General features: G+C 42.3%; 1 long non-coding RNA gene across 2 annotated transcripts; it reads right to left on the reverse strand.

Moving 5' to 3' along the window:
- Nucleotides 1–1743: 1743 nt before the first annotated feature.
- LOC134163766 (uncharacterized) lies at nucleotides 1744–25857 on the reverse strand. Of its 2 annotated transcripts, XR_009964837.1 has the most exons (4): nucleotides 25258–25857; nucleotides 13420–13591; nucleotides 3850–3926; nucleotides 1744–1942 (listed from the first exon to the last, which is right to left on the reverse strand). It is a non-coding gene; the product is annotated as an uncharacterized LOC134163766 (long non-coding RNA). The 2 variants fall into 2 exon arrangements; XR_009964836.1 differs by lacking the exon at nucleotides 3850–3926.
- Between the last annotated feature and the right edge of the window lie 348 nt (nucleotides 25858–26205).

The raw sequence follows: 26205 nt of genomic DNA on the forward strand, positions 1-26205 counted from the left end.
ATTTGTAAAATTATTTTGATAAAGAGCATTTGGCCTAGACATCTTGATGTGTGTGATAGTAGCACAATAGTTCCTGAGAATTAAAGTATACCATTTTTTGACAGAAGAAAAATTTTTTGGTGGTATTGTAGATGGCGTCTAGTGTCACGTACCTAGGACTAGCAGTACTACCTCTAGTATGACAAAGCTAAAACCATGACACACTTCCACCATTTTAAGCATACTGGCACATGATTTTAGAAGCATTGCTTCAGACTAGGATAAATATAGATACCAGACACAACTCCACATTACTTGTCCTACCTCTATAATGAAATTTAGGGAAAGGCATATTCCCATGCACTCCCAGAAGTTGGTAACAGCCTTCCTGAAGGGTGGGTTTGATCTTCGGAGGCACACGTTTCCATTGCAGCTTTTCTCAGCCTTTTTGCACAGCTCTGTTGGGAAGTGCCTTAGTTGGACCTTCTGAACAAGCTCTTGTTTTCCTGCAATAAATAATCTCTGCTTATTCAGTTCCACAAGAGATTCACAAGCTCGCTCTGCCCTCTTCCTCCTGTTCTGCTTCTGTTCCTGCCACCTGTCCCCAGAGTTATGGCTTTGGCAGCTGAAATCCACCTCTGTCTTCCCCCTCACAGTCAGCCGAGGGCACTGAAAACTGCACCAAACACTTCCTTAGCACCCATGTTACCACGCAAGAGACATGCTGAAAGTTGTAGAAATTATTCAACATATGGTTTAGACTCATGGGGGTTGGTCGGGCACCAAAAGCAGAGATGCCAGTAAGAGAGCAATGCGGTTCAGGTTCAAGGTTCAGACAAGGGAAATAACTAACCTGAGGTAAGGAAAACCAGCCTTTCTTGTGCTATTACTATAGAGGAAGTTTCATGGAGAAGTCTGCTTTTCAAACAGAAGGGAGATCCAGACAGGAAGAAAATTTGCAAGGACAGCTGATAGTGGAAGAGGAAGATGGCATTTAGGATTTGCAAAATCAGCAGGCAGTTTTTGGATACAAGTAGCCCATATGGATGGGAGTATCCCTAACAGTCCAAAAAGAGGAGGTGATGCAATTGCTGGGTGCGTTGCTTGCAACCAGCATTACTGCAACAGAGCCACTCCAGACAAAAGCTCATACATGGTCCTTGCAAGGTCCTTCTTACTTCTTTGTATGGGCTTTCCCCGTCTGCTGCCAGTTGGGCAGAAAAGAAGTCACTGGAAAGCCTCAAGTCAGCTTCAGCAGTATGACAAACGAGATGCTCTTTCTTCTTCCTACTCCTCCCCAGGTCTGGTGTGTGGGGCCCAGGTTTTGGAGGTGTGAGGAGGCCATGCAGGACCCTTGGCCACCCCTGGGCAGGCATGAGGACAGAAACCCCTACCCTGGATGCCCACGGCAAGCTGCGGTGCACCTGACCCGTTCAGTGCCCTCAACCCCAGCATTACAATCAAAGCAGAAAATCAGGAATCTTCATCCATGGCTGAGTTTTTTTTAAGCCTGGGAGTTTCACATTTTCTAGATTTTCTCCATGACCACAACAGTTAAATATGTATTTCCTTTTTAATTTAACCAGTGCTGGACACCTGTCTTCTGAAACTGGGACTTTAATTCCCCCTTGTTCCCAGCTAGTCTCTCCCTTCTGTATCTCCTCCTCCTCCTCTTCCTCCCCTACAGCACCCCAGCACTCATATTTAGGAAGATTTATGCTGGAGCTGTCAGCAATATATTAGGAGCAGAAGGTGGTATTCAAGTAAAGGCCAATGCAGTGCAGAATTGCAGAGCTGGATGCAAGAGCAAACAGAAAGGAAGCACTTACCATAAGGTGCTTTGCATCAGAGCTGGCTGTACATTTTTCATCTAAGCAAATTTTCACTGAAAATTATTCTCTTCTTGGTCAAACTTTTCATGAGAGGTGTCTGCTTTTGCATTTTGACTTCAGATAACTGAAGGCTACAAAACAAAAGATATTCCAATCAGCACAAATTCCAGCTTACAGCCAAATTGTGTTTGACAAAAATCTGTCATTTCTCAGGGAAGAAAAGAACCTTTTTTCATCCAGTACTATTTTATCAGCCTACAGTATACAATGCCTATTGTTTTTAGTGCTGTTAAACCTCTTACCGTATTTCAGTACTGCAGCTGGCCATCATGCTTGTGTTTGTATATTGAATATCTGTGGGGTAGATTACTTCATTGCTTTGTATCAGTTCCCCAATTGGAAAGGGGACATACGTCTTGTCTGCTCAGCTGATAAGCATAGTGACTGCTGTCTCTTACTGCGCTTGGGTACAGTGCCACCTAAAATGGGTCACCAGTTTCAATGGGTGCTAATGTTGTGCTGATGTCATGCAAGCAATAGAAAATAATACTCTTATTAAATGAGTATCTTCTTTCAGCTCCAGAGCAGGCAAAGAAACACATGCTCGGAGTTTTTTTCCCAGAAACAGGCCACATGAAACAAATCTCCCTGGTTTTCTAACAGTGGCTGATGTTCATAAATCTATGTATGTCCATGCTGTTTGCTTAGCACAGTGAGGACAGGGGTATCATGTGAGATTATTTGTGCACTAGTGATAAATATCACATTGGTATGAGGAGAACTCAATACTCATTCCTTCCCATTCCTTTTTTTTTACTCCTTTCTCAAAAGTATTTTATTTTTTCCACTGCTAGTAGGAATCTCCATTATATAGTAGTGCCATTGCATGGTAGCTGCTCTAAACATGCTTCCCATCAGCAGGTCTGAGCTCAAGTTTACCATGCAGAGGAACTGTATTTGCAGGACTATTATCCTTGAGTGCTCTTCCCAGAACAAACCAGTTTAGATTTGCTGTCTTCCCCCAGAGGACAGAGGCTGGCAGAAGAGGTCTGGAGGGGCTCCAGCAGTGCTAGCATGTCCCATCCCCATCATAGCTAGTGCAGGGCAGTAGGAAGTTTCTGCCCAGTCTGCCGTTCATGCATTGACCAAATCCTGAGGTCTCCACAGAGCCACTGTGTAACAGTACCGATGGTACCGAAGTGTGGATGATACTGTCTGCTTGCTTTACTCCTCCTGCCTCTGCTTTCAGGTCCTGAAAAGGCTCTTCCACTGGCTTCCCGCTGAACTTGAACCCTCAGACAATAAGTAATGCAGACCAAGTTCTGGAGGTGTGCAGGAACAGTTTAGCACTCAGATTCGGGACTGAGCTCTAAACAGATTGCAGTAGTTTGGTGCATGTAAGGGTCCTGATAGCAAGGGATGTTACAGTCATACAAAACTTGCTGGCTCCCTTGCGTCTCATGTCTACGTATCTGTTGTAATTGGCTTTGGTTGCATCTCTGAACTTTGCCTAAAGCACGTAACACTCATGAATCTGCAAAATTGGACTGGAAGTCTCCAGAGAAGAGGATTACCCAGGAGAATTTTAGTATTTCCTGCTTCCAATTGGGCTGGAACCAACACAAAACCAGCTATAACAGTATTTGGCTCTTGCACGCCTGGTCCCAGCCAAAAGGCAGGAAATTTAGAGGTATGTAAAGATGAAAAATAAATGATGGGAGATTGGGATGAGGAACAGAGCCAAGGTTTTGAGAAACTAAAGGGGAAAAAAAATCAGTTGGGTCAGTTCTTATTTGTTTCTGAAGCATTTTGCTAACCTGCAGGGCTAGGTCCTCCCCTCTGCATGACACCTGGACTTTCTTACAAAAGAAGAATCCCTAAAAGCTAGATCTGGGGGCTTTGGCACTGTTTTATACCTCCCTGAAACAGAATAAAGCTGCCAAGTCAGACTGGGATCTACCCCAGAGTTTGTATTAATTAAATTATTTATTTAGCTGATAATTACAGGCTCCCTGGGCCTCACTCTCCTTGTACTCACACAAGTACTGTTTGGAGACCTCTGCTGAATTCAGAGGAAAATGTAATCTTCTCACTGTTCTTCAGCAGACCTGGCAACTGTTAGAAAGGCCGTAACAACTCTACATTATTACAGATCCATACATAAACACAGCATTTCAGACAGAAACCACCTATCAAGATGAACAGTGGGAAATTGTTTTGTGTGCATGCCTGGAAATCGAGTGTTTAGATGTAGCACCGCAGTTTTTTGCTGCTTGTGACCTCCCTCACCAGCACAACAAATTGCAATTTGTCAAGGGCAGGGATGGATTTGTACATCTATGGAGCATCAACACAGCCTCTTGGGCTACTGGTTGCATTACATAGTTGCATGCAAAATAGAAAATTGACCCTTTTAATAGCAAGCAAGGACTCCAATAGCAATTACAGGGCATCCCAAGCAGTTTGTACCTAGTTACATTAAGGTGGTGATGCAGATGGCAGGAAGAGCCCTGTGGTTGTGGAGGTACCTGGCAAAGTGCTACACTAGCCTCTCTGGATAAGTTCAGCCCGGCTGGCACCATACTGTCTGCACCTGTCAGGAGAAAGCCTGCTTAAGGACTGCTGCTCTATACTCAGAACTGTCAGTAGCTTCTTCTCCTCTCTTTGATACACTCAGAATTGTATCCTGGCCAAGTAGGCCAGGTTGAAGGGGGCTTCAGGCAACCTGGAACCACATGATCCTTTAGGTCCCTTCCAACCCAAATCATTGTATGATTCTATGATTTATATTCTTAGAGCCAAACCTACATATATTATGTTTTTTTGCCTTTACTCTTGGGCTGGGTAATCCAGTGTAGACTAGGTGCATGAAGGTCTCATGTGCCATTACTATTTGTATAAAACACCCTGACCTACTAATAATAGTTCACACTAGGTGATGAAGGGGCGTCTCTTTGCTTTTAAGCTATCTATATGTGACTGCAAAGTGTGTAAGTGCAGCTCTTCCCCAGAGATAGTGTCAAGCAACCAGCAGCTGAGGCTGCCAAGGAATTTGCTTCTACAGCTGGGAGAGAATGTGGATAAGGATGATAGCTCTGGTCAACACCACTGATAACCCCAGTTGCCTGCTGCATGCTCAGCACCAGGCCATTGGGCAGCATGGGGGTGGTAACTCTGCAAAGATCCTGCTCCTGGGTCTTCCATTTCCACAGCCCTCTGGCAGATGAGAGGACTGATAGCTCTCAGCTGTTTCTGTATTTTGGTATGCAGCTCAGAAATCTGGCTATATCACTCTGTTGAGTCAGACCACGTGTATCTTGATAGCTGGGGATGTTCATCCACTCCTGAAGAGAGGGAATAATCTAATTAGATTCTTGCTAGCCATAAATTTGGAGTAGTCACAAGTAACGTAAATAACTGAATATTTTCAGCTGGGTTTCATATCCCTGGAAGATAACTGTCTAAATGTTTGGGTATTGGTCCTCTAATTAGATACATGTTTTCCTGAATCCATTCTATCATGTGGAAAAAGACTTAAAAAAATTGGTCTTGAGTGATAGCTTGCTTTAGTCTTACAGTACAGTCACCAAATGAAAGTTCTTTTAAAAACTACTCTAGTCCCAGTTTTCATCCAACCAAGAAGGGCCAAGCCCTGTGGGTCTTCGAATACCAGGGGTCAAATTAAAAATGAGACTGCATATTCAAGAAAAAAAAAAGTCTTGGTTTTAGACTTACAAATAAAAGCACAAATACCCTTGGTTTAACCTTCTTGTAACCATTTACTCACAATGTACTTACGTTGTCATCCAAATGCTTAAACAGAAAAGCTTTCCCCCATGGCAGTGACCTTCTCTCTGTTTTCTGAGGTCTTGTTCCCCACATTCACATGTCAGGAGAACATATAACTCCTATAGCATGGGCTACCAGACCACCGCATTCGTAGTTTTACTACATTTCTGTCAAAGAAAATGGGCAATGGCTTTGCCTTCAGCTGTCTCTTTTTACTGGCATCTTAACTTCAACATCTTTCACCACCTGGGGCTTAAGAGGCTTCTTAAAATTGACAAAGGACAAGTCCAGCTCTCTTTTTCCATAAGCCTGTGCTGTGCAGGTCCCACTTGGTTATCAATGGCAGTGTTATGAAAGTTCAGCAAGGCTAAACACTCGTTAACTACTTACAAGCTTTTTTGGCTCAGCAAGTAAATCCTTCAACAGTTCTGCTTGCTTATTCTGCTATCCCATTAGACAGGATAACTTTTGGGCTAAACAAGAAAGGTTTTCACAGCCATGTGCCTTTGCAAGCAGAAAATTCTGACTGCTTAGGGCACATTTCTTGCAGAGCCCAGGTGGCTATTTATACACAACAGGTTTTTCCATTCCAAAATCAGAATGCAACTCTGAGTTGCATAAGGTATCCTAAGGACCACAGCAATACAGATAATAAATAATCATCTCACCCTAACACATACCCTGAGGTCAGGAAAGCAGATTGGTTGTTGTTGCCACTTCTTGGAGAACACCTGCCTCCTTTTCCTTCAGAGTACTGGCAGAACAGGAGTACTGAACTAGATCTACTGATGGCTGGTGTTAAGGGGAAATTCAGCCAGCATCATATTATGATCACTTTGGCCCACCTTAATCTCACTTGAACTCCAGTTAAGTCCCTTGTGAACTTTATGACCAAATCACTTTTGGGGTCCAGCAAGAGCTAGGAAGCCCATGATTTAGAAATGGCAGTGGAATTTAGGTCAAATGATGAGTCTTATTGTCTGTAAAGTTTAGAAGTTAAATCCATACCTGGATGAAGTAAATTGTCATTTACAACAAATATCCATCAGCACTCTTGCTTCGTTTTCAGTCGGGAGCATCCCTGGGCCTGGGTAATAGGTTTGTAAGTTTCTAAGGACATGAAGGAGAGGCTTTCTGCAACCTCAGTAGTACCTGCAGTGTTTCTTTGGCATAGTGAAAGCTGTGAAAATGAAATATTCCTTTTGCTCATTATATTCCACCTTCAGAGTTTACCAGTGCTCCACACAGTCACTAGTCTCTGAAGCAGATCAAAGTCAGAATGTTCAGATCCTTTTCTGTGGCATGCACCCTGACTAATCATTGTACCTATTACTTCTGCAGCTAACTCCCTTTCACTGGAAACTCTCAGCTGAAGTCAAATTCTGTTGAAGATGATCCATGGATCCATACACTTCAGCTTACAAATTTTTGTTTTCTTTCTTCCTCTTCAAGCTGTTCCTACTTTTCAGCAGTTTCTATAATCTTTCTTCCTTCACCCAGTTCCGATCCCTGCTGGCATGTCTAGTAGCCTGTCAACCTCCATTTTCCCTTCTCTCTCCTTCTGTTTCCTTGCGGGACACCCTTTTGTCTCCAAAACCCCTTATATCATCTTTCTACTGATCACTGCTAAATCTTCTCTTCCCCAAACCAGTTCCTCTTAGCTCAGGTTCACATCTTTGATATTGCTTCACTGACATCTTGCCACTCCCTTGGCCTAGCTGGCAAGAGCAGACCCATTTCCCTTCCTGTGCCCTCTTCATTCCTCCAGTCTTTCCTCTGTGTGGAGTTTCTACAGTCTGGACCTTCTTCATCTTCCACATAACCAATAGCCCTATCTTAAGTTTTATACCCAAGTCATCTGAAACTATATCTGTGTTTTCACTCATTAGTCAGGCTTGTGAGAGGTTTGGATTTCATTTACATCTAGAGAATCACAGAAACATAGAATAGTTAGGGTTGGAAACGACCTTAAGGTCATCTAGTTCCAACCCCCTTACCATGGGCAGGAACACCTCACATTAAACCATGTCACCCAAGACTCCATCCAACCTGGCCTTGAACACTGCCAGGGATGGAGCATTCACAACTTCCCTGGGCAACCCATTCCAGTGCCTCATCACCCTCACAATACAGAACTTCTTCCTTATATCTAACCTGAACTTCTCCTGTTTAAGTTTGAACCCAGACTGTATGGGACATTAGTTGCCTCCAAAGCAGTGCTTTGAGGTTAGGTGGCAGGTTAAAGTCTAGCTGCCAGCCCAATGTGGGGAAGAATCCTGCCCTCCTCAGGGTCTGCATTGAGGAGGGAATGTTTGAGAAAGAACCAGGAAGAAGAGCTCTCCAGCCCAACTATATATCAGCAATACTGGAAACACCATGAAGTTGGAGGAAAGTTCACTTGATATAAGGCATTGTTTAAACTGTGAAGGTTATGTATAAAACCAAAGCTCTGGCATGGATGGTATTCCACTTAGAAGTATCTGTGTCCAGCTACTTAGGGTTTTGGAAGAAGTTAAAATGGAGTTAGGAGAAGGGTGCCTTACAGGGTTTAGTTTTGTTACAGTCCTCTGTACTCCCTTCTCATGCCTCTTCAGCCCACTTAGTAGCAGAGCTCACCCTCCTCTTCCACATTCTGTTCATACTCCTTTTCCTCCTTGAGCAGCCACTGTGCTTGCAGGAAAAGCTTGGATAGGATTTCAGAAACTTGGGTAGGATTGGAATTCAAAGGATTCTCTCCTTTGATTTTTGTTCACAGCTTCAAACTCATCCTTTGTATCTTCTAAACTTCTGTCTTTGATTTGGACCCAAAGTACTAGCAGTAGCACCTTTACTGGTTACTTTTCCCTTCTTCTAAAAATGATAGAAAACATAAAAATAATCAAAATATGTAAAAAATAAAAAATTGTATTAACTAAAACTAATTAGCACACTAATTTCAATCCACTTTCTTGGCAAAAACAGTTACATCTAGCATTCTTCTTCATTATTTTCATAATTTCTGCCTCATAAGAGAAGCCACTGATTAATTTCAGTAAAATCAGGCAGATGTAAAGAAACCTCAAAATATTAAGTTCAAACAATTGCTTAATTTTAAGTAGTGCAACTGAAGCTATGAATTCAGTGATTGGGAAATCACCAACTAAAATGAGGAGAAAGACACTAAACAGAACTTCTGCCTATGGAAAAGCTGCAGTAAGAACTGATCATCTCTCAGACTGTATGCTGCTTTAATAATACTTACCTAGGTTTCCATTTCTTACTTTTAAGCCATGTGTTTAATTTGTTGGGGGCTTTCCCTCATTTTCAGGGAAGGCACTGATTTCACTTGTTGTAAGCTTTTATTTTCCCTTTCAAAAGCCAAATATCTGGTCATCCCAACAGTCTTGTGGGGAATTTGTCATGCATCAAGCTGCACAAACTCACAAACTTGGCCTTAATTTTTAGACCATTCACATACTGGTCTATTGTTTCTGCAGGAGTCTGATATCTGGTAATAAATAAAAAATTACATCCAAATGTCACATATTTCTTGGAGCTGAAATAGTTCTGGAACTGATCCATTAGTAAAGTTAACTTTGTGTTATCCTTTTGCATCACAGAGATGAGAGTACTTCCAATACATCATGCCCAATCACATGAAGGAAAGCAGATGCTTGTCATTTTCCTCACCATCTTGCTGGTACATAAATACCGTTCAAGTGTTTGTCTCCCCCTTGTCCTATGTTAGGATAAGGCCTCTAAAATAACCCCGTTTGTCAGGGTGCCATATGTCTGATATTCTCACCATCAGTCCAGTGTAATAACAGTCCAGCTGTGCTGGGGTCACAGACACTTTGTCCAGGAACAAAGGCAAGGCATGAACTAACATGGTGTTTGCAATTGCTCTAGTCAGCTCAGCTAGGAGAGTGAAGTCCTTGACATAAATCAGAGTACCATGTAAACTGCTCTAATCTGGTTAATCTGGTACCTCGCAGCAGTCACATGTATCACTATAATGTTTGCCTATGCTAGAAAACCAGATCATTCAAGAAAAAAGACCTTTAAGAGTTAGGGTTGCTAACACACTGCTAAATACTCAACTCGGGCAGATACCATCATGTTTAGCATTGTGGCAGCTGGTCAGCCCATGGGTTTAACCACAACCAGCTGATGTGATGTTAAACACAGCAGTCCCTGTCTGTGTTCAATGTTTAGCAGCATGTTTAGCATTGTCTTAGTTACCAAGATTCCTTGGGGTTGTGTTTTATCATGATGCAATTTTCCAGTGTGGAAGAGCTCCAAAAGGATAGATTTTACAACCATTGGAAGATAGGTCAGAATATAAAGTGACAAAGAGGAATAGGTGGGTTTAGGCAGTATGCTTGGCTTGTGGCTATTGAAGAGATCTTCCTCCTACACGTGATATTGCCACAGGTACAATCCCGGGAAAAGAGATCCTTTGTTTAAGAAGGAGGCACTGATAGCAGGTATTTTTCCCTGATGGGTCTTCCATTCTGGAGCAGCCTCCACCTTTTTTTAAGAAAAACCTCAAATTAACTGACTTGGGGGCATCCTGGCAGGATGTATCTATTTTCTTAGTTTTTATTGGAAATGACAGGTTGAGCGAATCAAGATGGCAAGTTGAGGGAGCCTCCTGCTTTGGCACAGGAGGCACTTTGTTGCAGTAGAGCAAATCAAGATATCTTGGATTTTTATCCATAGCTGTGTGTATATTTAAAACAATTACCCAAGTGTGTGGAGTCATCCTGATGGGTGCTTTTTAAATAAACATGGAGAAATAGCTGAAGCTAAACACATTACGTCATCATATAACTCCTGTAGTTTGAATAGTCCGCTGAGCCTCTTCCCAGATATTTAAGGAGCAGCAGTATTCTGCCCTCAGATAAACTTTGGAGAAGCTTGGGCCTGGGTTAACAACCAAGTTTTGAATCTTGCCTCCTTTATCTATTAGGAAATAAAGTCAATCTTTGAACAGAACATTCCTGAACTTTGAGAAATTATGAGTATGATTCAAATAGGGTGTTGGACCTTCGTTTCCTCCAATTTTCTTCACTCAGAGTGGTGGGTCCCAAGGTGACAGGTCCTCGATTCTTGAAACAGTTGCAATGCAATGGGTTACAATGGATCCTTAGATTCTTGATGCAGGTTCCTGAATGAACCTTGAAGCTCTTCTGCCAAACACTGCAAAACCTGTCCAGCTTTGCAAAAGTAACCTCTGAACAATATATCTAACTATGCCCTGTGCCCTTCTTTTGCTTAATAAATAATGGAAAATTTTAAGGAAAAGAATTCATGTTCCTGAAACATTAAAATTAACTAAAATATGTAATGTCAGGGAATGTAAACATAAGGCACCTTTTGCTAGTGGCATGTCAGCTCATAAAGGCGATTCAAATTTAAGTGAAAATAAGTTGTCTTAGAGACATGTTTTAGAAAAATAGTTGTTTATTGGAAAAATACTTTCCGCCCTTACATTTACAACCATACTGCCTATGCACAACAGGACAAAGAAAAACAAAATTCCATTGACTGACATTTTCTGGCTTTTGAGTAAAACAGGGCAAACGATAGTTGGTGGCTTGATCCAAAGTGTCATGTGAACGACAGTGGTTCAGATGTAAGACCTTACTATTTTAATACAGTCCCAAGCAAAATATAAATAAATAGTTACCTTAGTACTTACATGGTTTAGGAAATTAGTCTATAAATTGTTATTGCTTACTATTCTCCTAACTCGTCTTTAGGAATAATACAGGGATGTTGTACGGGAGGCTAGGGACCAGGTTAGGAAAGCTAAGGCCCAGTTAGAATTAAACTTGGCTAGGGATGTTAAGGATAACAGGAGGGGATTCTATAGGTACATAGCAAATAAAAGACAGACTAGGGACAAAGTGAGCCCTCTCTGGAAGATCTCAGGAGAACTGGCTACCCTGGATTTAGAGAAGGCTGAGGTTTTGAATGACTTCTTTGCCTCGGCCTTCACTGGCAAAGGCTCTGACCACACCACCCAAGTCTTGGAAGAAAGATGCAGGGACTGTGAGAATGAAGACCCGAGGCCCACTGTAGGAGAGGAACTGGTTCGAGACCATCTTAAAAATCTGAACGTGCACAAGTCCATGGGACCTGATGAAATCCATCCACGAGTCCTGAAGGAGCTGGTGAATGAAGTTGCTAAGCCACTGACCATCATATTTGAGAAATCATGGCAGTCAGGTGAAGTTCCTGACGACTGGAAAAAGGGAAATATAACCCCCATTTTCAAGAAGGGGAAAATGGATGACCCGGGGAATTACAGACCAGTCAGTCTCACCTCTGTGCCTGGCAAAATCTTGGAGCAGATTCTCCTGGAAGGCGTGCTAAGGCCCATGAAAAACAACAAGGTGCTTGATGACAGCCAGCATGGCTTCACTAAGGGGAAATCCTGCCTGACCAATGTGGTGGCCTTCTATGATAGGGCTACAGAACTGATGGACGGGAGTAGAGCAGTTGATGTCATCTACCTGGACTTGGGCAAAGTGTTTGACACTGTCCCACACGACATCCTTGTCTCTAAATTGGAGAGTCATCAATTTGATGGATGGACCACTCAGTGGATAAAGAACTGGCTGGATGGCCGAACGCAAAGAGTTGTGGTCAATGGCTCAATGTCCAGCTGGAGACCAGTAACGAGTGGTGTCCCTCAGGGATCAGTGTTGGGACCGGCCTTGTTTAACATCTTTGTCGCTGACATGGACAGTGGGATTGAGTGCGCCCTCAGCAAGTTTGCCAATGACACCAAGCTGTGTGGTTTGGTTGATACCCTGGAGGGAAGGAATGCCATCCAGAGGGACCTCGACACGCTTGTGAGGTGGGCTGATGCTAACCTCATGAAGTTTAACCATGCCAAGTGCAAGGTCCTACAGCTGGGTCGGAGCAATCCCAGGCACAGCTACAGGCTGGGCAGAGAAGAGATTCAGAGCAGCCCCACGGAGAAGGACTTGAGGTGTTGGTTAATGAGAAAATGAACATGAGCCAGCAGTGCACGCTCACAGACCAGAAAGCCAACCATATCCTGGGCTGCATCAAAAGGAGCGTGACCAGCAGGTCAAAGGAGATGATCCTGCCCCTCTACTCTGCTCTTGTGAGATCTCACTTGCAGTATTGTGTGAAGTTCTGGTGTCCTCAACATAAAAGGGACATGGAACTGTTGGAACAAGTCCAGAGGAGGGCCACGGGGATGATCAGGGGACTGGAGCACCCCCCGTATGAAGATGGGCTGAGAAAGTTGGGGCTGTTCAGCTTGGGGAAGAGAAGGCTGCGTGGAGACCTCATAGCAGCCTTCCAGTATCTGAAGGGGGCCTATAGGGATGCTGGGGAGGGACTCTTCATTAGGGACTGTAGTGATAGGACAAGGGGTAATGGGTTAAAACTTAAACAGGGGAAGTTTAGATTGGATACAAGGAGGAAGTTCCTTACTGTAAGGGTGGTGAGGCACTGGAATGGGTTGCCCAGGGAAGTTGTGAATGCTCCATCCCTGGTGGTGTTCAAGGCCAGGTTGGACAGAACCTTGGGTGACATGGTTTAGTGTGAGGTGTCCCTGCCCATGGCAGGGGGGTTGGAACTTGATGATCTTAAGGTCCTTTCCAACCCTAACTATTCTACGATTCTATGATTCTATGAAGACCACTTCTCGAGTACATCTGTACGTACTGAAAATCTCTTACTTTAGACATTCTTTTTGAAAACCTCGACTGTTGGACAGTCGTCTTGATGCAGATACAGCAAATTATCTGTTCCTGTTTGGTCCTTTTCAGCAAGCCAGCTGCCAGATAAGACTTACCGCAGTGCTTTTGTCACTTGTAGATCTACGTCAATGTGGTTGCAAATTCTGGAAACTCAAGACATGAAGATAAACTCTTGTGTGATGACGTTTCATGCTTTTCAGCAGGGAACAAGTCAGACAGGAGCCAGCTGAGAAAGCCAGCCACCCTTGGTCCTGGCAAGAATAGGTCCTGCAAGGAGACAAAAGGAGTCTGTAGGCAAAGTTCTGGTTTTCTTTTGTTTTGTTTAATTAATGTCCCAGACAATTATGTGAAGACAATATCTGATTTATCAAGCAGTTAGGATATTATCAAGGCTTCCAACACAGCACCGTCATATATACTGTGGTGTACATAAAGGATATCATCTCAGGAGCAGTTTCAGTAAGTGAAAGGGTTGGAAGCTACGTAAGGTAAACAAGGCTGTTGGGAGTTTTTTCCTGGTGTAGCCACACTTACCGTTGCCAAAAAGTAGGCAAACTTTTGCCTCCAAAAATAAAAAGTGATTATACTCTGTCTAACCAAGCCTACTCTTAACTACAGCACTGCCTATCACAAACAGAAGGGCAGATATGTATTATGTGGTATTATTTTTGGAAAGTTTCCATTCAGGAGTTTGCAAGAATAATATGGGTGTGTTGCTGGTGCAGAGCTGAGTGTCTCCATGAGTGTGAACTCATGGTCCTGTAGACCACTGCATTATTATCTTTGCAGCTTTGTATGGGCACTGGACACTGATTTTTTATTCACCAGAGTATCACCCAGCTCCACTGACATCTGTAGATGCTTCTGCACAGACTCCAGTGATGATTCCCGGAATGATGATCTTTGCCTAGCAGATCACATGCAGTCAGCAAGGCAAGAGACTGTGTACTTCCCTCCACATTCAGCTATGTTTACCTATCCTCAGACAGGCCCCTGTGATACTTCTTCTGCATCTGCTCTGCCCAGACTTTTTCTGCATCACTAACAAGGACAAACTTTGGTCCAACTTTCAGTCTTCTGTGCAATCTTGAATAGGGATGATATCATAAGCTCTGTGACAGGAAGAGTGGGAGTCTCAGCATGGCTGGTTTGCTAAGGTATCTTTGGCTGAAGACCAAAATCCTAGCCTGCCTTCATTACATGTGTACATGAGCAGGTCTGATCCCCGTCAAAGGGTGTTTCATGTCTGTTTTTCAAATGGTGAATAAATAGGCTCTTACACCAGGCAATTTTAATCTAATTTTGTCTCTGCTACTGGCATACTGCATGATCTTGCAGAAGTCACTCCATCTCTTCATGCCTCTGTTTCTCTGTTTCTCCTCCCCATCATCCTTCGACACTTTACCAGTTGAGATGCTCAGTTTCAGGTGCTAGGGTATCACAGGGTCCCTAATGTGCTTACAGTATTCAGCCCTGACTATAATTTGGAACTCCTGGCACTTTCATGCCACAAACAACAACAGCCCAGTATGGGTGATTGCAGGTTTTAATTCAACAGTAAATGAAGGGGTCCTGGATGTGTGCTCTCTTTGCACTAGCAGTTGAATTCTTTGTGTGCTGCTTCTGACTCATCCAGATGGGTTTTAAAACCAGAAATTACAAGGTAGGGTGCAAGTTGCTATAATGTGCCTGGATGCACACTCTTAACTTGTATGCTTTACGAAGTATCCTAAGCAAGGGCATGTTGAACTTTTGCCTGTTAGGCACACTGGCAGCTTGTCAGGGTCTCAGCCAATTTGAATTAATTAATTAGCACAGCTACGTTATCCATCTGGGAGCCCTCCAGGCTTCAGGTTCCAATATGCTCTGTTTCATCTTGAGGAGGGGAAACACTGTTTAGTCACGACAGGGCACTGCATTGTGGCATTTGGGCTCCATGGGTTCATCTCAAGAATTAAAATGGGCAAACAGCTGCAGGCTATCACATAGCACTTCCTGGGTGACTGCTTGGTGATGTGCAAGATGCATAGGAGAGATGGCTGGATCTCAGTTTTGTGTTCCCCGGCGTTTCAGTTCCCCACTAGCAAAATGGCAATAGTAACACATAGGCTTCCTGGCTAGTCTGTTATCTGGAGCATCAATTATTTAGAGGAGCGTATGTTTCCAATATTTTTCAGCTGCTAACCAAAACCACTGTAAATCTCTGAGTTTGAGTCAAACACAGAATTTATATAGCAAGTATTCACAACAATGCTTGTAGAGATAGCAAAACACACCCAATTCCAGTAACCTAAAGAGGAGTCACAATTCTAACCCTGGGATAAACTGCAAGTTTCATTTGTTCTCTTTAAGTAAACTTTTCCTGTAATATTTCTACACATTGCAAAGAACAGTCACTTTTCTCAGGAAAAAAAATTCCCTCTTGCTAACAAAATTGTGAGATTTGTTCAGAACAGCCAAGTCAAAAACATGGGAACAAAATTTTTTGAAAAGAGGACTGAAACAACCCCCAAGTCACAGGTACAACTGCTTTGTCCAGCAGCTGTCTGTTGTCTAGAGAGTGTCATATTTCATAAATTAAATACATCTTCCTTGTAAATATGTTAACTGTCTTTTGACAGGCCCCAACTATCTTCCCACAACTGAAGTGCCCCAGGCCATGGCAAAGACACAGCATTTTTTCAAAGTCCCACCTACTCTCATGCTTCTTAGGCATAGCATTGCTTTTTCACTCTGTTTTCCAGGTCACAGATGACACAACACAGTAGTAAAATATTAGCCAGTTATCACAGACAAGAAGTTTTGCCTTGTAAATCCTTTTCCACACTCAGAGTTGCACTGGTTTAATTAAAGGTGTGTTTTAAAATCAAATTAGTTAAGCCAGTGCAAATACTGGAATCTATTTAAAGTAGGTTTGTATTGATTTAGCTTAATCTGATCAGGAAATGACTTAAACTAAATTGACACAGAGCAGATTTAAATCAGTCTGAGTGGCCACATCTTGTGTCAGTTTAACTAAATCATTCTAAAACCAATTTTGTGTGGACCGCTGTTGTGCTACGGAGGATGAGCTAAAGAGGTGACTGAAATAACCAGATAAATGAATGACAATTAGGACCTGATTCAGCACTGCAATACTTCCGTGTAAGTCTGCTGTCACAGTGTTGTAGTTGTCCACAGTTGTAGTAAAACTCGGAATGGAGCATGGTTTGATAGCGCTTCCTCTAGGCATTTTGTAAGGTTTCCAACCTTAAAACGGGACAAGCTATTTTGGCTTTTTTTTAAATAGCCCTGGCAGTAATTCTCAGATACAGTAATTTCCTGAGTCTCATAGTCATTTTTCATTTTTTATTTAAAATTTCTGAAAACTTCAAGCTTAGAGTAAACAATAATATTAAACCTTGCTTGACTCCTTTTAAGAATTATTGCTTTCTAATCGAGGTTGACAGTCTTTCCTTTCTAACACAAATGAGGTAAGCACATTTTCATAAATAGTGCATTTCCATCCAAGATCTGCTTTTTTAATTATGCTTAGGAAAGCAAGGGGGGAGGGGATATCGCATTTTCAAATAAAATTCCCCTAAATGAAATCCTACAGAAGCTTAAGGTCTGAGGTAGGTTTCTTGTGGTGCTTTTATGTTGTAAATACTGAGGTTTTAGATTACTTATTTAGCTTTAGTCACCAGCAGAGCTAGCTTTAAAATAAAATGAGAACACTGAAACAGCTGTAGCAGTGTACATGAGTCACTTGGACCTTGGCAGAGATGTGAACATTAAGGTAGGAGTATCGCTGCTCTGCAAGCTTACCAAGACACCTTGTTGTTGGGTGTACCCCCAGGCAAAAAATGAATGATATCTGCTAGTCTCATAACAAACACCATGCTGCAGAAAACCAAGCAAGGCATATCAGTGATTTTTTTTTTTTTTTAACAGGTGGTCACCAGTGTTTAGGGGTTAAATAGGTCTTCCAGTGCTATTATAGGCAGGCAACAGGAATGGGTATTGCAGAATCAGATGTGCATGTTGGAGGGTCTGTCCTGGTGACCTGCATGAAGAGGGAGGAAAAAGACACTTGTCTAGACGAGCTCAGGCTGTAACAGGGGTGGCAGAAAGATGAATATAACACTGATAAATTGGGTTTTTTGGAGGCTTCACTGAAAATCAGCACAGATGGCTCTTTCACCCACACCCTAGCAAAAATTGTGATTTATGGTTGGAGGCAGCAAGTATGTTGCCATGAATTATGGCAGTTTAAGAAGCTCACATTTGTAATTGGGAGCTGGCAATTATTTACCATGAAATGTGATCATTACTGTCAGGTGACGATGACATTCCCCTGCTTTATGCATTCAGTAACTTTGAAGACTGCATGAACTCTTTGGGGGATGGAAAGAGGAGAGCTGGCTTCTCTCCATCACCGCTACCAAAACGGGTGTGTGTTTTGGCAGTATTTTTGCTTGGAATGTTCAATTCAGATTAATTTCAACCTCTACTGTCCCAAGTGTATGCTGGTGCCACTAAACATACGTTTGCCAACTGTGAAGTGCAGGTCATGTCATTCAGCATGGAAGTGAAGTGATTCTTATCTATCTCCCCTGTGTGTACCTTTCAGATTAGCTCCACTGAGATCAATGGCATTACAAGTGTTTAAAAGCAGCAGTGGTGAGAACTGTTCTATTCTATTCTAACAGTCCCCAGAGAGGCAGTAGATTATCAGGCAATTTGGGGTGAGAAACTGTGATTGTTTGGTCATTTAATAATCATCTTAAATAAAGAGGCAGCATCACATTCTGACTGCAACCGTTCACATAAACATGGAAGCAGCTGGGAGGTACTGGGAAGAAAAGGTCCTTTTCTCTCCAGTCACCGCTCTCCCTACTCAAGGGATCGATTTTGTCTGGAGCTGTGTGAAGCAAGCCCATGTTACAAATTTTGGGATGCAGGTCCTTCTGAGACTGTGTTGTAGCTGGTTTTTCTTTTTATCTAATTCATAGCAAATACATATGACTATCACCAGTATTAATCAGAGATTTCATAGACTTAGATTTCATAGATTTTATTTCCTACTCTTATGAAGTTAACACATTTTATTTTCTACAATAGAAGACAGGCATTTCTATATTTTATATTTTCTTGTGTACCTGGCATCTTAATTGTCCCTTCCATGTGTATATTGTAAATTCAAACTACTTCTGAGAGTTTCTTGATTCCCATAATACCAGCCTCACAGTTGTGTAAGGACAGATGTCTTCTCCATTCTACTAACTGATTGATTGCTTATTTGTTCGCCTGTGACCTTTCAAATTTCACCTCTTTATGAAAACATTTTCAGTCTTAGGAAGAGGAACATCCTGAAAAGAGTATTCATGCCAAGAAAAAGAGACTAATTTTATTTTGCTGAATTATCAAGTCTCTCAGAAAAAAATTACAACCTTCATCCTTCAAGAAAATACAGATGGACAGACCACATAGGGATTTGCTCCTACACAGGTGTAGATTGCCACAGTCTGGTCAGCCCAGAGGTACCATTTTCCTTTCATCTTGGTGCAACCTTCAGTGAAAATCCCTGCTCTTGGGCAATCCTGTTTTACCATCTGCCTTTGCTCCTGAGCAGCCCCATTCAGCCAGACCTCACTCTGACAGGTATGTAAACATTCAGTTAACAGAGATGCTGACCTCTTCAGGATGTAAGTCCCTTACTTGAGTTACTCTTAATTCCCTGCGCCCTGTTTTTGCCTCCCCCAAAACTGGTAGTGCCTTCATGAGACTGTGAAAAAAGCAGAGCTAGGCAGACAGCCCAGGAGATTGGCCCATGGGCTCCCAGTGACTGCACAGCATGCCATTTGCTGGATGGATGCTGTTATACATGTTAATAGATTACTCCTCCGTTGCTGTAATTTTTAAATTTCTCCATCTATATGGAATTTTTCAGGCACATTTCATATCCAGGTGGCTTCCTTTGTGCTTTCACCATAACAAGTACCATGGGGGAGCAGGGAAATAGCTGCATTGCCCCTAAAAGTCTTGATTATTTTCAGACTATAGTTCTTTAAGAAATAGGCTGGTCTATGCATAGTGTGCTAGGAGGTAAATGCACACATGTGAGGGAGGAGAACTAGTATTTAAAACCCATAGAAGAAAGAATTTAGTAACAAAAATAAAATGGGAACTACTTCTAAAAGTAAGTTCTGGATTATTTTGCATTTTTAAGGCATAACAGACTCCATGTCTTTTCTCTTCATGCAATATCTCTAAATTTGCCTTAAAAAGGAATTTAACTGTCAAAAGAATAGCTGGAAAAAAAATCATTTATGCCTGAACAGCTCACAGCAGATATGAAAAACAAGCAAGAAAGAATAGTCTTTGTCCTGCTCATTACTTTGCCATATTGACAAAGTTCTGTGATGTTTCCCTAACAGCCACCCTTTTAATTTTTTCTCAGTGACTTTTTCATGCAAATGCCTGCTTTGGTGCTGTACCAGTGAGTCAGAGCATCCTCAACTCCTGGGACTCAGAGCAACTCCTCTAAGACTAGGCAATGCCTCAGTCCAGTGCTGGGTTATCATCTGGAGTGAAAGCCTCTTCTGTGCATTCCAGCACTTGTTGGGAAGAGGAGACATACTTTTGTATATACAGTGGTTGCTAAATCTAATGGTGTGTTATTGTGCAGACTTTCTGACCAGCTGTAGCTTTCTATGTGTAAGACCCTGTTGTTACTGTCTTATGCTTTATTTTAGGGACATTAACCTGCCTGTATGCTTCTTCCAGTGCCTTACAGGTAACCTTCCATGCTATGCCAAGCTAAAGACTCCTCAATAAAAGACTCTTTGTCAGACTTCATTTAAAACATTTGTTTCTAAATTCTCCTCCTCTTTTCTGCCCTCTCCCATACCCTTTCTCTTCCTCTTTTTCTCCCTCTTTCTTGGCTTTTGCTTCTCTGTCTCTTCTCTGTCAGAAAGGGTACCCACCCAGGAAGAAGGGTAAGGAGATATGACCTGTGATCTCTGCACTGTTAGGATCCCTCAGTGGTTTGCTGAGAGCACCAACGATAAGTTCCCCCATTAACAGAAGTGGACTAGGCAGCAGCCTCTTCCTAAATTTTGAATCAGGGCTCCAGCAACAAGCCTCAGTTTAACTAGGTTCCTGTGTGTTGGAAAAGGAGCTGGTAAACAGGCAAACCTCCTCCACTCCCCATCACCAGCACTAGCAACAGGCAGGATCTAGTTCTCAGGCTGAAACAGGAAAGCAAATAGACACAAATCCTGATGTCAGGTGGGGTTGCCATCAGAACTATAACCAGCCTTATTCTTTCCTTGTTAGAGCTCTTGAGACAGGAGGAGAGGAGAGGAGAGGAGAGGAGAGGAGAGGAGAGGAGAGGAGAGGAGAGGAGAGGAGAGGAGAGGAGAGGAGAGGAGAGGAGAGGAGAGGAGAGGAGAGGAGAGGAGAGGAGAGGAGAGGAGAGGAGAGGAGAGGAGAGGAGAGGCCAGCAGGCAAGAACACAAGCAAGGAATTAAACAAGACACAATGTAAAGAAAAAAGCACATAAAGAAAGTGTGTATTGCTATTGGATTATTTCCGGTCATCTTTTGTCCCTTTACAGTTCAGTCACAACATGATGATCAACATTTTTCCTAGTTTTCCAGGCCTTCACTGGCATTTTTTCACTCCCGATATCATTCAGTACCTTTTTAAAAATCTTTTAATCCAAAACATTTCTCTCTATACTACAAATGACCTTTTTAGAGCATTTTTTCACCTAGGTGCAGCCATGCGTGGTCGAGCGTGATAGAAAAATTATCTGGAAATAGGGCCCTGGGTAAGGTCCAGAGAATCATATCAAACTAGTAGTGCTTTCAGTTACACATTTGATGATAAAGGTATGTGAGGGCCATGAGGCATTTGGTATTGGATAGTTGTTTACCAGGACAAAAATGTGAGGAGACAGTAGATCAGTGTCAGGAGGAATTAGACCTGTCGTTATGCTGACCTTTCACTAACCTGGAGACTGTCGCTTCTCTTTTCTATGCTTTTCTATCATTTGTCTGCTTTCCTCCACAAAAGTCCTCAAAGCATGCTGCGTGTTTATACATTGACCAAAAAGTGCCAGCCTGGATTAATGACTATTGCAGATGCTATATTGTTGCATCACTATATTGGAAAACAGATTGCAAGAACAAATTGCCCTTGTTAGGTTAACCCTAACAGAAGGGAGAGCACAGTCACCAAGTTCTTCACACCCAAAGCTGGCCAAGGATATCACATGGAAAATCACACATCCAGTGGGACTGTACACAGGATTTCTGACCCACAGCATTCATGCTGCTCTTACTTGGGCTGGCCATGATCCTGTGACTGAGCAGGATTGTTGGCAATGATCTCCAGGAACTTTCCCCGTGAACAGAGGGCTTCTTCCTGCCAGGATCATCACCTTCTTTCTGACCCCACTTCTCTTTTCCATTACTTCTTCTTTATGGGACCCCTTCCTTTTGGGCAATTCTGCTTTCCAGGAGACCAAGTCCTAGATTTCACAATCTAGAAAGTTCATGTGCCAAAGCACAACATGTGATCAGTCTTCTAATAGGCGTCTCTGGCCCACATCTCTTTATTAACTGGAGAATTTAGGACATGTTACTTTTGTTTAGCCCACAAATTGACAAGCAGCCTGTACCAGTCACTGCTAGTAAGTAGCAGGCTTCTGCTTGAGACTTCGAACCTCATTTTGGGGTATTCACACACACGCATACAGTTATCTGCTGCCTGTTAGAATTCACAGTTTAAGCCATTTTCAACCCACAGCATCCACAGTTCCTGTCCAGTGCTGGATTAGTTGGCCAGGAATAAAGCTTGAGCTTTGAAGATTTTCACTTAATTGGAACATCTCCTCTCCCACTGAGCTCACTGGTGTTCAGTAGGGAGCTGGATTTCTGCTCACACTGCTCTCCCCAGACCTTTTGGTAGGGCTTCTGTACTGCCTGCAGAAAATCTGTAGGAGCTAAGTGTCCCTGACACAAGTGAAATTCAGATGAACTTGGCCAACTTGGGCTCATGGGCTGCTCTTCACCCAGAACACAGGAAAAGTTATTGGTCAGCCAGAGTGAGGGGAGTGGGATTTTTTCCCAGTTTGGACTGAAATTCATGACAGAGATTAATTTTATTTCTTTTAACCAGAGGAATAGGCTCTGACCTGGTGGAAATCCTGTGACTCATGAAAAATTCGCGAGACCCGGACATGCTCCACATTCCTGACCTATTGGAGCGCTCCCACCAGAGCTGTCATCACAGAGCCAGCCATCCAACTAGGAAAGGGAAACCATACCATGTGGCTTACAGTTAGTGTCATTTCTTAAATGTTTTCGAGAGAAATGACAATATGCCTGAAGTGTTTCCAGGGTGAAATATGTCAACAAAATTATTCATTATGAATAATTCTTCCAGCAATATTTCCTGTCACACATTAGGATCAAAAAGTGGAAAAGGATGTGAGAGAGAAAGCAAGAAAGAAAAGAAGGAAATTCTCCTCCCACACACTCAGAAGATGTGTCATTTCTGGATTGCATCAAACAGAAAGGAACCCAATAATTATGATTTCACATTTCCAGCAGAACTAAGCCCAGTCTCACACAAATAGCCTCACTAGTTAATATGCTGCTAGCCAGTCAACCTAACCCTGAACATGCTATAAACAACAGACCCAGCAGGCTACCAGTGCTAATTCTGGTTGTGGCTAGCCCTCATGTTTAGTTTTCATTAACCCTGTATAACTCAGGTGTTCATTAAACCTATTATTCACTTTATCTTCTAATGTGCTCATCTTGATGTGTCTTCAATGGTCAAAACCCAGACTGCATGTTTACAAAATGAGAGAAGGTTCAGGGGCATCAGCAAAGAGCCTGATTAAGTTAGCTTATGAAATTATGACATCTTACAGATATTTTCCTTTATGTAAACCTGAGCCTGCTATGGTTTAGCCAGGAACAAAGCTGCTGAGTGGCCTTCTTGTGAGCAAGAGTTGACTTCTGGGATAGATGGTCCAAGTCCTGAAATACTTGGCAGATCTGAGCTTTGTTCCCAGTCAGAAATGAAGCAAGATTTTACTTGCTTGACTACTACTTCTCAAGAGTTGTGAGACCTTCCCCTAGGAAGCACCTCATTTTTACAGTGGTTTGAGTTAATAGAAGTGCACAAAGCCAGAGCAAAGCTCAGACTGACATCCCTGGAGCTGGCTCTGCAGAGGTTTGGCCACCTTTTCAATAGACACAGAGGCATTCAAGTTGCAAGAGCTATAGAACTTTCAGCTCAGTGACCCTGTCTATGCAAAAGACTGTTGCAGCAAAACTGCTCTGGTAAGAAGTCTTGTTCCAAACTAAAGTTCACACAGCAGTGAGAAACCTGCATGAAGCCAGGTCCTGAGCACATGTTTAAGTCAATGTAAGCAAGCAGACCTTCTGATGTCAGAGGAACTGCTCCCAGGAGTTACTGTACTTGTGTGCCCAGGTCACTAAGCGCTGGATGTCAGCGTGTCCTGCAGCAGCACAGTGGGTTCACAGCTAGGAGAAATTCTGGTTTGCATAAATATTTTTTTATTTTTAAAGTAGTATATCAGCTTTTTCAGTGTCTCCCTGAAAAAGGAGATTCCTGTCTCACAGAGCACAGCAACAAAAGGGAACATAGAGATTTTTATAGCTTTTGTCATCTTTTAATGTTATTTTATGAACTGTGGTTATAGCAGTTTCAAATTGCAGCCATTGCTTGCTGCTTTGTTTCTACTTATCGGATTCAAAGCCAAAATTAAAAGTAGAGCTAGCATGTTTGACATGCTTCATCCTGTGTAAGAGTACAACCTATAACAGCTAGGAAGAAAACATTGAATTAAAAAAAAATAAGGAAAGAAAGAAAAGGAAAGCAAAGCTCTTAGTTTTAGGGAATTAATATTCAAAAGCCACGATACATGGCTCTGAAAGTAAGTGGAGTAGCTGTACATTGCAAAGACTAGTGTATGCCTTTGACATGCTAAATAATTATATCTCCTTATAATGATGTGTTAATGTAAGGGGAGTGATTTTGCAAAATTTTATGCCTTATTAAGGAAACGATTCAAGCCCAGGAAATGTGCGGGTTAAGTACTTGCTTTCATAAACATGGGTTATGGTGGAAAAAAAGATTTTAGATATTATGTGGAAAAAATGCAGTAAAAAGCGCTGAATTAGCCCATTCCATTACATTGAATTGTTCAGCAATTATGGTCATCCCCCAGCCTAGAAAATTAAAGTATATGATGAAAACCCAATCTAAAGATACTCACTGCTCTCCTACTGAAGACATAGCATATCATTCCTAAAAGACGCTTAGGGCTTCAATCACCAAAAAAAAGTTCTATGAGGAATAAGTTTAAACCAGCTATAGTCGCAGCCCGGTGCTGCCCTCCTCTCTTTCCTTTCACTTCTCGAGCCACTTACACAAATAGGAATTGCATCAGACTGTGGAGGGCTCAAACATGCTCTTTGGAAGTGGAAGATTTCCTGCAAAACTTTAAGACTGCAAGAGCAGGCTTTTGTGCTCTTTGCTTCGAAAGGCAGGATCAGGCCACAAAGCAGCATGATAGGGATGGCCCATCATGCTAGGGAAGGAAAATGTGTCATGATCTGATCTGGATGGAGTGGAAGAAATAATTGGCAAATATTTGTTTGAACTTAAAAGCCACTTTGTATTTCACTGCTTTCCCTGTGCCATCATGTTCACTCACCACAACCATCTTGCTCCTGGATGGTATGTAAATGAATGGTCATGAAAAGTACGCTTTTCATGCACCTGCTTGAGCAGTGTCTGCAAGTCCTTTTCAGGCTGCAGAGCTATCTGCAGCATGGCTTTTGAACGACACTGATTTTCTCAGTTCTATTTATGATCTAGTGTTTACTAGAGACGTTCACACCTACTGGGTATTAGCTTAGCATATCTTTCTCTTTCAGCTCCAAAAGGCACTCACTGATCCTTCTTTTTTGGTTTCTCTCAGTTGCCTCTCCCCAGTGTTTAGAAACAGTAACTTTAGCCAGATTTTTTTTTTTTTTCCCTAAATTTAAAAATAATAATGTGGCTCCTCACTATAAAATGTCTGTCTCCTCCACTCCCAGCCTCCTGGGGCTGCCGTGGGCATGGTCTGCAAATTAAGTGGAGGCACTCAGCCCTCAGTTCAGCTCTAGTCAAACATTAGCTGCAGTGTTTACCCTTGTGTAATCTTCAGTTTTGCATTAATTTAATACTGCTCAGCACTTTTTTAACATATTCAGCAACTCCGTGGTACATAGTGCTTTGTGTCTGTATCTCCCCCACCAAACCAAGTTTTGATTTGTGACCAAACTCATCAAAGTAAGATCCTTGCAATACTTTTCTCCCTCTACTTTGATCTTTACATAATAAAAAAAAAGCATGTTGCTTTATGTGGTAATTCAGCTATACTCTGAGGGTTTTTTCCCCCTTAACTTCAAAGAGAGCAAATAGGAAATTGTTTTCATTTTTCTTTCACATTTTACAAACAACATGTTCTAGTTGTTTCTGAGCAGCAGAAGAGAGTAAGCATCTCCCAATTAATAATTCCCAGGTAATATCATGGCCTCTTGTAAGCACAGATCTCAAGAAATTCAGTTCATAACACAAACAAATAAAATTCTCTTTGAAGTTCTGGCTAAAGGACAGCCAGAAACAGAGTAGGAGCACATCATCATTCTTAATCAGCTTTCTATCTTTGAACCTTCTTCTGAGCAAAATAAAACAAACAGAAATCTTGGAGTATTTAGTTAGAAAGCCACTCACCTCCTGGCTTCAAAACTGCAAAATCCGACTGCACTGGAAAGAGCATCAACTAATGCCACACAACCCAGAGGTCT

Source organism: Pezoporus occidentalis, unplaced genomic scaffold (genome assembly GCF_034315485.1).
Source record: "Pezoporus occidentalis ecotype Australia unplaced genomic scaffold, CSIRO_AGI_Poc_V1 ctg207, whole genome shotgun sequence".
NCBI classification, from domain to species: Eukaryota; Metazoa; Chordata; class Aves; order Psittaciformes; family Psittacidae; genus Pezoporus; species Pezoporus occidentalis.